General features: G+C 34.2%; 1 long non-coding RNA gene across 1 annotated transcript in view; it reads left to right on the top strand.

The window, feature by feature from the left end:
* LOC307185887 overlaps positions 1 to 18,727 on the top strand; it is a 354,398-nt gene that overhangs the window by 162,688 nt on the left and 172,983 nt on the right. Inside the window, exon 2 of the long non-coding RNA XR_013828199.1 lies at positions 16,608 to 16,659. This is a non-coding gene — a long non-coding RNA (uncharacterized lncRNA). The remainder of the gene's footprint in view (positions 1 to 16,607; positions 16,660 to 18,727) is intronic.

Below are 18,727 nucleotides of genomic sequence, written 5' to 3'. Positions count from 1 at the left end.
TAGGGAGCAAATCATAGGGTAGCTGAAGTTTAACTGAACATAGCATGTATGGTAAGATTTGTAGTACGTATTGTTAGAAAGATGGATGGGAGAGAGTTTGTGCAAAGCTGAGACTGACTAGTGGAAGAATAAGATTATTTGGCGAGTTTAAAAGTCAATCAATTAGTTCCATTTACTTACTACTTGGGAAGAACTAATGGAAATAAAAATAATTTGAAATAATGATCTTAATGAGGAAGGTACAGATTTTATATACTGGTTGACTAATCATAATCGAGTTATACTTATAATAAATACATAGTTAACTAGTTAATTACCACAAGATTAGCGATTCAACCTCATAAAATGAACTAATTTACTATTTAAATAAATTCAGGTATTTTTCTAACAATACACTAAACATGAAATTAATTTTAACAAAATCACATAATTTCAAGGTTACAAGTTAACAATACTTGGAATAAAATAATTAATTTTATTAATAATAAAATAAATAATTTTGAAGTTACAGGAAATCATTTTTCACTTCCTAAAAAAATTACTCACGCAGAAATTCAATCTTATATTGACCTCTTATTATAAGTTCAGATCCTTTATTCTAAAATTAGGGCTATAGCATTATCTCTCAGATCCCCTGGTCTTTGCATGGACAAAACCAGTGAATTAAATGTGTATCTCTTTAATCTTTAGGTCTTTAAGGGTAGCATTAATCTTTGCCATTTTACTTGGGATATGGCATCATTTCTGATTTACTATGTTGGCTGTAGGAGGAGTTTCAAAGGCTTCCACTTGACTTTTCCTGATATAATTTTGCATTACTCCACGTGAAAGGGGACCAATGTGATAGTCAGCTATCTATTAAGAAAACCCATGTCAATTATTCACATAGGGACTTGAAAGAACTAGATGGGTTTATAGACTCTATGGACCCACTGTGAATTAGACCTGGACTAGGACAGCATTTATCACCTAGTGTTCATATACTCTCATTCTGATGGGGGATATTTTTCATTTTAATTCACCTGATACTAGTTTCAGCTCAGATTCTCAGAATTTTCTGGTTACTCCACTGTTCTTGATATGCATTACTCTGTTCTCTTTTGCAGAATAGCTACCAGATATACTCCCTGAAGTACTGCAGGGTCCTTGTTAAAAAGGATATGTCACCTTCACTTGCAGCTGGTTGTCTTGATAGAATGGAGCTCCGATTTCCAGGAGGCGAGTAGGCTGTCGTCTTTGAAAGGGAGGCTGTATTTGCATCACACTTTTTCTAGTTTTCCCAAGTTGTTCTTCTACAACAAAGCACAACATTCTGATTTACTTGTTAAAAACAAATCTGTAACCTGATAGTTAAAAAAAAGGATATGTCTTTTTCTTCAATCATCTGGCTCTCAGTCTGAGAATTGACTCAGGTCTAGAGATTGAGTTTGGTGTCATGGTTTTCCATTACAGCATTAACCATTAGCCATTGGCTCACCCACTCTTGATATTTTGTGGCTATATAGGTAAAACAGACAAACAAACTAAAAACACATTTGGTTGCACACTTTTCTTATCCCTAAGAATACTGTGGTCTATCATCACATCAGATTCCTGCAAGTAAGGATCTCTACTTGCTATTTCAGCCTTGCTGATCATTCCATTAATTCTGCCTGCCTTATTTCTGATAGATTGGTGAAGCCACCAGTTCTCTCTTCATCTCTTTTCTTATATGCCATCCTTGCTTTCAAGTTTCAAGCAGCAATTCCAACAGCATATAAAAACTGTATAAAGGCATATTACTTGAATTAAGAGTATCCCTGTATCAAAATCTCTCTTATCTGGATTTGTAGTCCACATTCTACTAGCACTTTCAAAATCCATTCCCAAGCATGTCTTCCTGGTTCTTAAATGTATTAGCTACATCTTATAGGTTTTTTGGTGAATAATCTTGTTTCTCCTTCTGGTAGGGTTATGGCCACTTAGGCCACTCTGAAACTTGACCTGTTTTAGAAGCTGTTTAGAAGCAATAAGTGGGGATATGGAGAGACAAATGGACAGAAATGATTTTGTAAGGTACTTTTTTCAAGTGAAAATATTGAATGGGTTCCAGATATTGGGAGGAGGTTCTCTTCTGGAAATCATGAGGGGACTGCTCCTTCCTACCCAGAAGTTCAAGGTTATCTGGGGAATTAAATTTCTTAAACACATATGGAAAAATGATTTAATCCCTTGCTTTGGGATCTGCTCCTTTTCTTTTAGTTTCCTCACTTCAGTGCAGGAGACTTGCAGAGACTGTGAACTTGGTTTTCATTGTAACTCTTTTATGTTTACAATTAATTCTCAGATCTAATTTATGACAGAGGTAGCTCTTTCAGTGCAGATTCATGTCATGTCCTAAATCGTTAGCTGGCTGACTTTAGTTTGATCTTTTAATACTTTGAGGCTTCTGTGACAATTAGTAATAGCTCACCAATTCCACAATCATGAAAATAATAATTGCCTCCACTTGTAACCAATGCCAGTACACCACAGATGAAAGTCTTAATAATTTTGCTCCTACAAAATGCTGGATAATAACACACTCGGCTTAGCCTCGGCAAAGTTTTTGACATGTAGTGGGCAAGCCATCCACTGCCACGATCCCATCCCGGGGGTCTACTCTTAGGAGTATTTCAAATACAAAGCACCTTAGTCTGGATTCCCCCAGACACAGACCCTAAGACAAGGATTCAAGTGCAAGAAGTTGTTTTAAGAGTTAGCTACAAGAATCAACAGTAAGGGAGTGGAGAAATGAGAAAGGGAAGTGAAGAAATGAAACAGGGAAATGAAGAAAATCAATTCAATGTATGTTAATGAGCATGTTAACAATACAGGAAACTGGGTCTCTTTTGTTAGGGATCTCTGGCAAGCAGTATGGAACAAAATTCAGAGTTGTCTCTAGGGGTAGAAATTCTTATATCCTAGTTTCTCTCCATCATTAGTTAAAGGTAGTTTTCAGAGCATTAATTCCTTGGCATGTCTTCCTTAACTCACATATCAGGTAAGTTTACAAATGCGTTCATTAGAAAGCCATCAATGTGTACGGGAATAGTAAGGGTACCACTAGCTCTTGCTATACTTATAATATTGCTAGTAAATGTCTTCTAATAATATGAAGTATATTTAATGCAGCATAATTGCACGTTAACTGAACATCTTTTGAAAATTATCTGGATTTTAAAAAATGTAAAGATTGACGTTTTAATTAAAGCTAAAATTAAAGAATTTTAGCTTTAATCCTTTAAAATAAATTTCCATGTCAATGTTTTTTTTCTAGAAACATACCCCCCAATTTTTATTAAAACAAAATAACTGTAAAATCATTGTTAACTGAAAGTTTCCAAATTATTTTTAGCTTAAAATACATTTGCAATTGTGACTTTAATATGATGAAATCTAACAGAGAACCATGATAAAAGAATTAGTTCTATGAAGTTTCTTTGTAACTAAGTCAAAATACTAATGGGACGTTTATAGTAAGTTATTTATTAAATTCTGAGATTATGAAATTGAGAGAGTGTAGGTTCATATATTTTAAAAAGTGATTAATGTACAAAACTTTAAAAATTAATTTTTAACCTTCTCTTTAAGTATATTTTATTTTAAATTAATATATTTCAATGTATAACTTATTTTTTAGAAAACAAAACACTTTGATTATTCATTTATTCACTCAACAAATAATTACTAAGTTCCTATGTATTAAGTGGTAGAGGAAAAGTCATAGTTCTTTATTGAAAGAAGGTACAAGATGAGCACCTTGTTTTAGTTTTGAGCAGTGATAGATGAAGATATTGAAAAAGGAGAAATACAGAGAGTAAAGGAGTTGTACAGAGAGCAAAACATCAGATTTATGTAGTCAGCTTTTTTAAAGCTATGTTGTGAAAAGGAGCAGGCAAATGGAGTACAAATAGAGTAGAAGACAGCTGGAGATGGAGTGTAATGTGTAGTCTGGAGTAAGTTTATAACATGTGAGGGATTATTCCATAGAGAGTAAGACATGCTGATGTAAGAGGAAGAGTGTGTTTAAGGGAATCAGTGCTTTAAGAAGACAAAAGAAAGTAGCACTGGGGATCTTGTCAGAGAAATGGATGTGTACTGTAAGAAGCATTTGAACAGTGATAGCTAGGGAGAAAGTTAAGATGAATACGTATGCCAGAATTTTTGTGGGTTTGGTAGCAGAGTGACAGAAGAGCTCTCATTCGATAACTTCTAGGACCTCAGTGAAATATTAAGAAAATTAGTCTTCTGAGATTGACTAATGGGAGGCGTTTCATGAGGAAAAAAGGTTTCAAAAGAGAAAGGAAGATATTGAATTCATATGTAGTTTATTAGAAAACTAAATTATCTAGAAGAATTGAAATATAGTTATAGTTTGAGATTATTCTTTTGTATTAGAAACAGTTTCTCCAGGCTTGTCAGTTTATCGCAAAATATTTGGATATGTGCATGTATTCATGGTTGGGTTCATACAGGACCTTGCCAGGTGAGTAAAATGGAGATAAAGGGGCCAAGTTAAATGTACTTTCAAATGGAATGATTTTATTCACGGGGCACTGAGTCCAGTGAGGAATAAATACTGAAGATGTTATTAGAAAGTCAACAATTTATTTAATGGATTGGGAGATTAAGAACATACTTTTTAAATGTTGTAAAATATTTGAATAGCTAAGATAGAAAGAAAAATACTTTTGGTTTCAAAATGGGAAGCTGAAATTTGAGGGGTTTGTGTGATAAAATTTGGGTGATGATAAATTCAAAGTTATTCAGAGTGCTGATTGGCTGCAGAGTAATTGTAAGAAGTGTATCAGTAATGAGGAGTTGTCAAAGGACTAAGAAACCAAAATAAATGAAAATAAATTAAATTTATTTCAAGTTATAAAGAATGAATATTTGTAAATTATATGACTTGAGTGTATAAAACTTACCCATAATTAAAATAACTATTATCATGCTTCAGAAAGAAAAACACAACTAAATTTATGTGAAACCATGTTCTTGTAGTTGTAAAAAAACTTCTCAACCATTCATAAGTGAGTGCATTAAGCATCCTAATTTGTAGTCGTAGTTTAATGGCCATGTAAAGTAATTAAGTATCTGAATTACATGAATAAAGCTTATTTTTGTGTCCCTAAAATGTTTAATTTTGTAATGTGTGTGAATGCAGTTTTATATTTAATACATGATACTTTTCAATTCTTCATTCTTGGTCATTGTAGCAAGACCTACTTTATAAATAACTAAGAAGATATTTAATTTTTTTAGACAAAACAAGAAAACCACTAATACAAATAATTGGAAACAGTATCTCAAATTACAACATACTTCAGAATAATTTCATTAGACCATAGTATTAGGCTTAATATGTCACATACAGTATTTTCTTTTCTCATGAGAAAATTATAGTACTTAATGCTCCAACTGAGTAGACAAACTATTGAGAACCACATTAGTTTTTGCCTTTAGTTATAGAAAATTTACATTACTATTATACAGCTAAACACTTTCCCTATTCATCTCCAAATTTAAAGCACATAAACTAGGTTGTATTCACTGCAGGATTTTTATCATGTTTTATTATACTACATATTGACTTTATTTACTTATTTATTTATATCTTTCTACATATAGGTGATTTATAGTGTTATTTTAGTTTCAGGTGCACAGGATAGTTACTCGACTTTTTAAATTTTTTTTTTTTTTTTTTTGTGGTACGCGGGCCTCTCACTGCTGTGGCCTCTCCCGTTGCGGAGCACAGACTCCGGACGCGCAGGCTCAGTGGCCATGGCTCACGGGCCCAGCCGCTCCGCGGCATGTGGGATCTTCCCGGACCGGGGCACGAACCCGTGTCCCCTTCATCGGCAGGTGGACTCTCAACCACTGCGCCACCAGGGAAGGCCGACTTTTTAAATTTGATTTGAGTAAACTATATTAAATTTTTTTCATATTTTCAATTTTCTATGTTATACTCTTAAATATCATTTCAAAATACATATAACAAAACAACATTTTTATATGTTATGTTAAAACAATCGCTATCAGCAACAATTAATTTGAATGACAAATTTCTTGTGAGACCTGGTTATCAGATCCTTAGTACAGCAAATGAATGTAGTTTTACACACTCAGAAAATAGTACCATGAGGGAAATTATGGATTTAAACAGGTATAATAAAATTGACTGCTAGGATTTTTTTCCTATTCACAGTTGCCTTCTATGGAATAGAGTATCACTGAAATTGATAGGTGTGGAACATTTACCACATCTTCTCCTTGTTAAATTTTACCTTCTTAGAATGAGTTGACAAAGAAGTGCAGAAGCAGGGTTCTAATTTAGGGAGAGTAGTTAACCAACCATAAAGCTCGAATCAACAACCACTAGGAGACGAATATAACATTGTGGATATTAAGCTGGAGTGATTTTAAATCATAAGGACGTCCAAAAATCTTCCTGATATTTCTGTGAATTCTTGAAGGTTTTATATCTTTAAATTGTCCTCAGACTCTGGGTACCTGTTTCCATTAATCTGATCACTACCTTGATTGTTGTTAATCCAAGATATCAAAGTGGCTTTTCCACAATCTACCCTAAATCCACACACATGTAAAACTTTACACACTTTATATTAAATGTAACAATGTTTACTAAAATTCGGGGAGAGAGACAGCAAAATTAAGAAAGATCATAGATTTATCCCTAGGTATTTTATTCTTTTTGATGTGATTTTAAATGGGATTATTTTCTTAATTTCTCTTTCTGACAGTTTGCTGTTCATACATAGAAATGTAACAGATTTGCGTATATTAGTTTTGTATCCTGCAACTTTACAGAATTCATTAATGAGCTCTAATAGTTTTCTGTTGGCATCTTCAGGATTTTTTACGTAGAGTATTACGTCATTTGCAGACAGTGACTATTTTGCTTCTTCCTTTCCAATCTGGATTTCTTTTATTTCTTTTCCATTTCTGATTGCTGTGGCTAAGACTTCCAATACTATGTTGACTAGGGCTTTTTATTGTTTTATAGCTAGGGTCCTTTGCAAGTTTCATGACAAACCATTTTGATGTTTTTAAAACTGAAGCCAACTTTCCTGTCAGTAATACAAAATTACTTACCATACTTTCCCTGTAGAATTACTATCTTTTAAAAACTTAAGATCCCAAACCAATGGCAATGAGCATACCTAGCACCCAAATAATTTTTTCTAATACCATTATTCAATAAAAGGAACCAGGGCTCCTTGGTGAAATGACTGATTCTAGGGCTGGGTTAAGAAGTATACAAAATGAGCCTGAAGAATATTTTAGAGCCAGAATTTAAGGAAGTACTTACACACACACACACACACACACACACACACACACACACACACACACACACAGAGTGATGGGGGTATATCAAAGGGATACAGGAGCCATTGAGAGAGAGACAGAGACATGCAGAGAGAGACACAGAGATAGAGATAGAGACACCCACAGAGAAAGAGACAGAGAGAGACAGAGAGACACACACACATGCAGACACAGAGAGGGAGACACACACACAGAAAGAGAGACAGAGAGAGGCACACACACAGAGAGAGACAGAGACACACACACACACACAGAGACTCACACACAGAAAGAGACACAGAGATAGAGACACACAGAGAGAGAGACAGACACACACACACACACACAGAGGGAGACACACACACAGAAAGAGAGACAGAGAGAGGCACACACACAGAAAGAGGCAGAGAGACACACACACACACAGAGAGACACACACACAGAAAGAGACACAGAGAGAGAGATAGAGACACACAGAGAGAGACAGACACACACACACACACACACAGAGGGAGACACACACACAGAAAGAGAGACAGAGAAAGGCACACACACACACAGAGACACTCACACACAGAAAGAGACACAGAGAGAGAGAGACACACACACAGAGAGAGAGACAGACACACACACACACACAGAGGGAGACACACACACAGAGAGACAGAGAGAGGCACACACACAGAGACACAGAGAGAGGCACACACAGAGACAGAGAGAGAGAGAGAAACGGAGTGAGAGAGAGACACACAGAGAGAGAGAGAAACATCTTATACGTAGCCTAATGCCATGTACTCATTCACCATTATCTATTGAACATTTGATAAATTCAGATCAACTTTAGGCCTTTTAAAAAATTAGTTCTAGAGTCTTTGTTATTTTTTAGTTGACAAATTTTGTGAATGGTCTATAATTGTATTAGACCTATGAAATAGTAACAAGTACTAAACTGGAATGCTTGATGAGTTTCATAAATCTAGCCTTAAAGGCATTGCTCTAAATACTCAGAGGGTATGTTCTCTATAACTTACTTGAAATCTTACAATTAGTTGCTAATATATTCTATGTTAGATAGACATGTGCATATGTATATGCAAATGGCTATCATAAGTTTAAATATTTGAAGTCATGTACAGAATTGAACTCATGAATAATGTGCAATGATAATGGATAAAGTTTCTTTTTATTTATTACTATGAAATCAAAGGCAGTTGTTCCTTCTTTCACTTATATATAAATATGACAAAGTTAAACAATGTTGATAATCAAGTGGTATCTTGATTGAATTTTACTCCCATGGAGTGTGGTTCAAAAACAGATGAAATACAAAGAAGCAAGTTTAAAACAAGTCAATAATCGTTGAGAATTTTAGGTGAATCAGAGATATTCAATGATTGAATATTCAATGATTGAATATGCTGGGGTCCAACGAATTCCTCTAATTTTTTAAACAAAAATGTATTTGGGATATTTTACTAAAATCTAATTGTGGGACTAAAAAAAATATTGCTGTAATAAGGAGATCTATTTATCTATCTACGTACCTACTTATCTATTCTTTGCACTCCTGTTTAACTTTTTTTTCAATTTTTATTGTGTAAAATACTTATAACATAAAATATTTACCATCTTAACCATTTGTAAGTCCACAGTTTGTTGGTATTAAATATATTCACGATGTGCAGCTGTCACCACCATCCACCTCTGTAACTCTTTTCATCTTGTAAAATGGAAGCTCTATATCTATTCAACAGTACCTCCCCATTTTACCCCCTCTCTCCAACCCCTGGCAATCACCGGTTTACTTTCTGTCTCTATAATTTTGACTACTCTGAATACTTCATATAAGTGGAATCATACATACAGTATTTGCCTTCTTGTGACTGGATTATTTTATTTAGGATTATGTCCTCAAAGTTTATCCTTGGTGTAGCATATTACAGGATTTTCTTTCTTTTTAAGGCTGAAAAATATTCCATTCTTTGTCTATACCCCAGGTTGCTTATGTATTCATCCATTGATGGACACTTGGGCTGCTTCTTTTAGTTATTGTGAATAATGCTGGGTGTACAAAAATGAGACCATGCTTTCATTTCTTTAGTATGCTCAGAAGTAGAATTGCTGAATCAAATGGTAATTCTAACATTGAGTTTTTGAGGAACTGACACACTGTTTTATACAATGGCTATACTATTTTTACATTCCTATCAGCAATACATGAGGGTTCCAGTTTCTTCACATTCTTACTAACATTTGTCGTTTTCTGGTTTTTTTTTTTTTATAGTAGCCATCCTAGTGGATATGAAGGAGTATCTCATTGTAGTTTTGATTTACATTTCCCTAATGGTTAGTGATGTTGATCATCTTTTCATATTCTTATTGGCCATTTTTATTGTCTTTTTTGGAGAAATGTCTGTCAAAGTCTTTGCCCATTTTTAAATTGAGTTTTTTGGTTTTGGGGGTTTTATTGAATTTTAGGATTTCTATGTATTTTAGAATTAATCTCTTATCAGATGTATGATCTGAAAATATTTTCTCCCATTCTGTGTTGCCTTTTCCCTCTGATGGCAATATCTTTTGATGCACAGAACTTTAATTTTTATGAAGTCTTGTTTATCTATTTTAAAATTTTGTTGCCTGTGTTCTTGGTGTCATAGCCAAGAAACCATTGTCAAATCCAGTGTCATGAAGCTTTTATCCTGCTTTCTTCTAAGCGTTTTATTGTTTTAGATCTTCTGTTTAAATTTCTGATACAATTTTAGTTATTTTTTGTTTATGATGTTACTTAAAGTCCAACTTCATTTTTTATATCTAAAAAAGAAAGACAATAGGTCTCATTTTTAAAATAACCGTGTTTTTCAAAAATTGGGAGTGTATTTTTACATTTTTGTCAATGTATATATAAAATGCTATCTTGTGATATGTATGGTTCAGTTCTAAATTTAGATAAGCTAAAAATTTAGCTTGTCTTATTTACAAATATCTTATTTACTAATGGAACAACTTCAAGTCATGGCATTTATTTCGAGTTTTTTGAACTATCTATAACTTCAGATGTTTGACTAAAATCTTTAAGGAAATCAACAGTTTTCTAAACATTTTAATACTTATTTTTGTTATAATTTTATGTAATTTCAGCTTATTCAATATTTTACATGATATTCATCTAAAGTAGATTAAAACAATATAGCTTACAAATAAAATTATTCTTGTTTATTTCTATAGGTTAATTAAAATAGTAGAAAAACAGTGATGCTGAGCAAGAGAGGCAGAAAATTTCATATTAGGTGGTATAAGCTTTTTTTTAAATAAATGTATTTATTTATTTATTTATTTATTTATGACTGTGTTGGGTCTTCATTGCTGCGCGCGGGCTTTCTCTGGTTGCGGTGAGTGGGGCCTACTCTTCATTGCGGTGCGCAGGCTTCTCATTGTGGTGGCTTCTCTTGTTGCAGAGCATAGGCTCTAGGCATGCAGGCTTCAATAGCTGTGGCACATGGGCTCAGTAGTTGTGACTTGCGGGCTCTAGAGCGCATGCTCAGTAGTTGTGGCTCACGGGCTTAGTTGTTCTGCAGCGTGTGGGATCTTCCCGGACCAGGGCTCAAACCCATGTCCCCTGTGTTGGCAGGCAGATTCTTAACCACTGCACCACCAGGGAAGTCCTGAACTTTTTTAAAAAAAGAAAATTTAACTAAAAGTCAGGAGACCTGGAATAATCTAGATTTCTCAGAATAAACTTTTGTGATCACAGAAAATCTTCTTGGGTTTCATGTGCTTCAGTTTAATCATGTGCATAATTGGAGAGTTGTATTAGGGAAATTTCTATAATCTCGTGCCCTGAAATCCGTTCTTTTGATCCACTGTATGTTTAACAGCAACAACAAAAATGCTGGATCCAATGATTTATAATCTCTAAGGATTCTCTTCATCCATCATACAAGTTACCTCCAGCTAATGATTGGAGTCAAAGCTGTAAATAGCATATAATTCACTATATCCTAATATTGAAATAGCCAAAGTCTATTGGCACTGAAGTACTACATATGTGTGGATATAAAGTTATAAATAAAAAAATTTTTAATTAGAAAAAATTGTAGGGAATTTCTGAAATAAAGGTTCATATTGGAGTATGTGTTAAGGAGGTAGCTACACTGATTGAAAGAAGATGATTAGATTTTTGGTGAAACGTAATTTATTTTGGGAAAAATCTGTTTATTTCATTCACAGTATCAGCTGTACTCCTAGTATACGAGTCTAAATAGATAATATGGCAGGTTAATCAAAGAGGAATAGTAGAATGTTTAAAAATAACCTAACCATTGTTATGTTATTAGTTGTTTTAACCTATGTGTATAAACACGTGCATTTAAACATCAAGTAATTAGACAAAGCAAATATTTTAATTCCCACATTATAACTACAAAGATATTTAGTTATTCTGAACTCTCTCATCTGTTTTTGAAATACACACACACACACACACACACACCCCCCCACACAGCATATCAGAAATGCACTGCTTTGCACCAGTCTACTCCAAATAGAGCCCCTTTAGTTCATCTTTCCAAGTAGTTAATTTTATAAAAGATAATTTTTGTGAAACTATATGCTTCATTTGAAGATGTCAGATAGTCACACTTCATTCATATTGAGAAAAGGAAAGCAGGGTTTTTTTATATAGTATATGCAATTTGGTGATGGACTATAGGTACTAAATCTGCTCTTTTTGTAATATAGTTTTTCATATGTGAGTTGTGACTGTAAATTTATAACCACTGCACATAATTCTCCTTTGAACATAAATTTAATAAGTATGTTGAATCCCTGTAAATAGGAGGGACGTTTATTGAATTTTTATCAACTGAGGGAGGGAGGGAGGGGGAGGGAGAGAGACTGGAGTGAGGACCTTGCATTAAAAAAAATAATAATAAAGTCCCAGTAGTGGGCCTGAGTGGAAATTCTACATGCATGGAAACCAAAAGACTAAATGAAATGCAAGCAAGTGGGATGGGAGTGGTTCAAGTGAAGACTTGGGGAAAGCTGAGGTGTTCTATGTTAAGGCTTTTATATAAACTTTAAGCTGATGAGGACAAAGGATTGGGTAAACAGTGTCTGGGAGCTGCCTATCATTTACTTAGTCACTACTCTGTCTCATATTAATTTTAAGGCAACCTTGTAATTAAAGAATGAATATATTGGATTCATAATTAATAATTGTATTTAATTTATATATGATGGTTAATACTATGTATCAACTTGGCTGGGCCATGGTGCCCAGTTATGTAGTCAAATATTATTTTGACTGTTTCTGAAAGGGTGTTTTTTGCTGAGATTAATATTTAAATCTGTGAACTTTGAGTAAAGCCGATTGCCCTCCAGAATGCGGGTGGCCCTCATCCAATCAGCTGAAGTCCTGAATAGAAGACAAGACTAATCTCCCCTGAGCAAGAGGCAGTTCTGTAGGCAGATGGCCCTTAGATTTGAACTGTAACATAGACTCTCTTCCCTGTATCTCCAGCCTTGGGGCCTTTGAACCTAAATTTCAGATTTTGGTTTTGCCAGCCTCCATGATCATGATGTGAGCCAGTTCTTTAAAATAAATCTTTCTCTGCTTATATCCACATCCTATTGGTTCTATTTCTCTGTAGAATCCTGACAAATATAATTTACATTCAAAAATTAATTTCATATTGCCATTCATTATCTATCACTTTTCTTCTGAAATATTAGTAACTGTTAATTGATACATGCTAGTAATATCTGTAGAAAGGTAATTCTTGTTGCTACTATTGAAAAGCTACAAACACTTTTGCAAATGCATTGGTATATCACTTTTAAATTTTTAAAGTACTTAAAATATGCAATATATCCCTCATATATTATGGGCAGATAAAAAAGTTAAGCAATGAAAGATTAGGAGTCTTGGGATAAGGTCATAAAGCTAGATTTTGGTATTTACAAGTAGAGTTTATACCCCTGACTTCCAGGTCACTGGTCCATCTGTATTACTGTATTTTCCCTCATTTTAACTCCAATAGAGAAGTTGGATGTAAATTATTCTCTGTGGAAAAAAAAAATCTGTGCTGTTTCATCTTGGTGGCTATTTTAACTATTTTTAGAGAATTACCTAAAGTTACTAGATTTCCTCATATGATATTTCCTTAAAATGAAATGTGCCTTTAAGAAATATTTCAAATCTCTTTAATACTGTACTATTTAATGTATTAATGAACACATCTCTTTAATACTATACTATTTAATATATTAATGAACACATTAATCATGCAATTTTAATTCTTTTCAACTCTGGTAATGACCTTATTACCTATATCATTATTAATGGATACCTTCCTTATAATGATCTACTTATAAACTATTTAAACATCAGGATTATATTTTAAATATGCCATTATTGCAGAGCTCCTAAGGGTTTTTTTTTTACAATAAATTAATTTATTCAACTGCACTGGTTAACCTTTGGGCTGATTTTCAAAAATTTCCTACAGGAGTGACTACATAATATTCATTTTTGGGTATTGCATATATTTCTTTGGAACCAGCAAAGTACTAGTTTATTTATATAGTTACAGAGATAATCCTTTTCCTCAAAGAATACATAAAGTGATCAAACTGTCAACACAGATTTGTACTAGAAGTTTCCAACAAGCCATCTATAGTAATAGAGCTAAATTAGAGCTATTGATATTCTTCCAAAATTTATATAATTTTTACTTAATATTTTATGCTTTATTAAATTTTATTTAGCTAAATGATTGATATAAGGTAAGATAAATAGTACAGGACAAAGGTTAAATTTTTGACATCCTAAGCATGAAATTTTTACAGGGTATATGGGATTTTAAATATTTGATTACTTGAATTGTTCTGTATGAATACATAGAACTTTGAACTTTATTTATAATTGGTTTAAACATTAATAATGTAATTGTTTATATATCTCATAACTAAATAATGTGTATCGTGGCTTCAATACTGACTAAATAGGTTGGCCTGGGGATAACTCAAAGTTTAAAGGAATCAGTAACATTTTTGCTAAACATTCTTGCTGGTAGTGTCTCTTTTGTGCAAGATATTAAAGGCTAAGTATAATCTCCTGCTCGCAGAAAAATCAGATTTGTGCCAACTTGTCAAGCCCCAGGAAGGAAATAACTTTTTTTTACCTGGATTTGGGTTTACTGTATACCTTTTATCAAAATAAGACTTTCTGTATACCTCACCCTAAAGTTCTGTTTTTGCTATGATGAGCCTTAGGTGCTTTAATCCTCACCTTTCTGTTGTTAAGATTAACAACAGCTTAAATTTACCTGTTATTATAACCTGTGTTGACCTAATTGACCCATTGATGCTAGCGTATATGATTTTAAGTCTACTCAGTTATGAGAGCATCTAGACCTATAACTTGCTAGATTTTTACTTGTGACAGTTCATATTAGCTTCTATTCCAGCTCTATGATGCTTATACCCATGGTTAAGTGGGCTCAAACAAAATCACTTTTTATCTCTGAGCCAAGCTCTTGTGCTAATGTTATATTGTAGAAAGCAATTTTATAATATTTGTGTGACTGTTACAGTACTGAGTATCCTGACTGACTCTTTTTCTATATCAAAAAAAACTCAGTCAGTAGAGATGCAAAGACAGTTCAATACATATTTACAGATTTACTTTAAAAAGAGTGGAATCACTGATTTTAAACAAATCTACAATAAGTATTAGGAGAATGCTGATGAATAGTGGTGTTAATTATTCTCACTTCATTTCCTTTGCCTGTGTGCTCTTCTGGTTGGGTCCCCTTTTTTTTCTCTTACTTGCATGTTAATCCATGTTGAACTAATTCTCATTGATCCCCCACCCCCCCACCCCCACCAACACAACACACACAAAATAAAGCTGAACCAGGCCTCTATTAGGTGTTTCTGATTCTGACCCCAACTTGGAACTATTATCCCATTACCCAATAGTGGGCACTAAATTCATTAATCATTCATGTGCTAGTTAATTTTATGTGTCAACTTCTCTAAATCACTGGGTTCCCACATATTTGACTAAATGTCATTTCTGGATCTGTGAGGTTGTTTCTGGATGAAATTAGCAATTGAATTGGTGAACTGAGTAGAGCAGATTGTCTCCCCTTTATGAGTAGTTATCATCCAATACATTGATGGTGTGAATAAAACAGAAAGGAGAAGGGAGAATTTGTTCTCTTTGCCTGACAGTGTAAAATGGGCCATCAGTCTTCTCATCAGACTGGGGCGAACCCCCATTAGTCCTTTGTTTCTTAGAACTGTACCATCAGCTTTCTTGGCTTTCCAGCTTGCAGAAAACAGATCATGGGACTTCTCAGCCTTAATAATCACATAAGCCAATTCCTTATAATCCCACTTTTGCTCTCACTCTTGCTCTTGCTCTATGTATACGTATGTATGTATATGTCCTGTATCTCTGGAGTACCCTGACTAATACAATTCACTTGAGGCATTTTTTTTTCCCATCAATAACAATTTCAACTAACGTACTCACTCTTATATATACGAACGATATATTGCTAACAATCCCGTCACCTGCATGTTGAGCCAATGCGAGCCATTTGACATTGCCATTTTTTTCTTATATGTCACTTGTTTGGGTGCTGTGGCATAGCAGCACATATATGTGTGAATTATGTTGTTAAGAGTTCTTATCTTTAGATGTATGCCCACAAGCATTTACATGTAGTACAGAAACAAAACAGCTTATTGACAACATAAAAGCCCCACCAGATAAGCCAGAAACATCATATCATCATAGATTCCTTCCATTCCCTTAGTTCTACAGCATAATAACTGTTTGTATTAACATGAAATTAACTGGTATTATTTAACATTGTGATAAACATTTTCCCATGAAGCTTATGTGTATTACTCTTTAAATGTCAACAAATCGGCATTAAGCGAATGACACATTTTAATTCCTTATTCTCCAGTAACAAGTCCAGAGCAAAACTGTACAAAAAAAGACAGCCTTAGTTCCATTAGTGGGCTTGGTTCTCAAAGAAGTTATATTCTTCAATGCATATTGGAGAACATAAAATGGAATTTTTTTTCAGAGTTTTAACATTATTAAACATTATATTAACATTATTCTCTTCCCTATTTTCCTTTTTTTTACTCAGAATAATTCTTATTTTAGTCTCATCTTATTTTTTTAATGTTTTCTGTATTAATCTGTATTATCTTTCATTTTTATCTCATTATAGACTAATGAGGACAATACCCAGCAGATGTATACTTCTTCATTCTGCAAACTGGGTATGTAATATTTCAATTTTATTTATTTATTGGTTTGTTTATTTATTCATTTGGTGATTGCCAAACACTCTTCTCGGTATCTGGGTCATAGAGGTGGTTAGGTAGAGATATATACTAAAATTAAAAGATAACAATAACTCAAAGTTGGCATAAGATGGCTTATAAAAGCCATAATAGGGCTTCCCTGGTGGCACAGTGGTTGAGAGTCCACCTGCCGTTGCAGGGGACACGGGTTCGTGTCCCGGTCCTGTAGGATCCCACATGCCACGCAGCGTCTGGGCCCGTGAGCCATGTCCGCTGAGCCTGCGCGTCCTGAGCCTGTGCTCCGCAACGGGAGAGGCCACAGCAGTGAGAGGCCCGCATACTGCAAAAAAAGGAAAAAAAAAAGATGATGGACACTTCGGTTGTTTCCATCTCTGCGCTATTGTAAATACAGCTGCAATGAACATTTTGGTACATGACTCTTTTTGAATTATGGTTTTCTCAGGGTATATGCCCAGTAGTGGGATTGCTGGGTCATATGGTAGTTCTATTTGTAGTTTCTTAAGGAAGCTCCATAATGTTCTCCATAGTGGCTGTACCAATTCACATTCCCACCAGCAGTGCAAGAGTGTTCCCTTTTCTCCACACCCTCTCCAGCATTTATTGTTTCTAGATTTTTTGATGATGGCCATTCTGACTGGTGTGAGATGATATCTCATTGCAGTTTTGATTTGCATTTCTCTAATGATTAATGATGTTGAGCATTCTTTCATGTGTTTGTTGGCAGTCTGTATATCTTCTTTAGAGAAATGTCTATTTAGGTCTTCTGCCCATTTTTGGATGAATGGATAAAGAAGATGTGGCACATATATACAATGGAATATTACTCAGCCATAAAAAGAAACGAAATTGAGCTATTTGTAATGAGGTGGATAGACCTAGAGTCTGTCATACAGAGTGAAGTAAGTCAGAAAGAGAAAGACAAATACTGTATGCTAACACATATATATGGAATTTAAGGGAAAAAAATGTCATGAAGAACCTAGGGGGTAAGACAGGAATAAAGACACAGCCCTACTAGAGAATGGACTTGAGGATATAGGGAGGGGGAAGGGTGAGCTGTGACAAAGCGAGAGAGAGGCATGGACATATATACACTACCAAACGTAAGGTAGATAGCTAGTGGGAAGCAGCCGCATAGCACAGGGAGATCAGCTCAGTGCTTTGTGACCACCTAGAGGGGTGGGATAGGGAGGGTGGGAGGGAGGGAGACGCAAGAGGGAAGAGATATGGGAACATATGTATATGTATAACTGATTCACTTTGTTATAAAGCAGAAGCTAACACACCATTGTAAAGCAATTATGCTCCAATAAAGATGTAAAAAAAAAAAAAGAAGGAAGCCATGATTCTAAATGAGATTACTAAGGATTGACTATAGGTAGAGAGAAGGATCAAGTACCAGGAGCTCACCAGTGTAACATTCAATAATTATTTGTTATTCCAAAGGAAAAGAAGAAGAATAAACAGACAAAGTGTCTTTGTTGAGAGACTACACAGGTGAGCAGAAAATCCAGAGAGTGTGATGTCTTGGAAGATAAATGAAAAAAGTGTTCATTTTGACCAACAGCACATTTGATGATGCTTACTTATTATAGGATCAAACTTGTCTAGTTTCAGTGTCACTTATTCCTTTCATATAATTATTCTTTCATATTGAGAAATATGGAAAGACATATAACTAGACAGAACATGAACAACTATAAGAAAAAAATATAAATGTACACAGTATGGTTAGATTCATTATACAAATGAGAAATTGAGAGTTAAATGTGTAATTAGCTTACAAAAATCTTACTGGTAGTAAGTAGTGAAATTGATTTAAAATTAAGCATTCTGATTCAAAGTCCAAACTTTTTCTTCCAAATCAAAACCACCTCCCCAAGAATTTCCCATTCAAAATAAATAAATGCTCCCTGTTTTTCATCAGCAATCACTGTCTTATTCAGGATTTCTGTATTTCTCAGGTATTTTGTGAACTGTTAGTCAATTTGTCTTCAGTTCTCTGTACTGTCATCTTTTCAAT

This window comes from Stenella coeruleoalba (assembly GCF_951394435.1).
Source record: "Stenella coeruleoalba genome assembly, chromosome: 4".
NCBI lineage: Eukaryota > Metazoa > Chordata > Mammalia > Artiodactyla > Delphinidae > Stenella > Stenella coeruleoalba.
The sequence above is the reverse complement of the archived record's forward strand: the minus strand, read 5'-3'. Positions and strand labels throughout refer to the sequence as shown.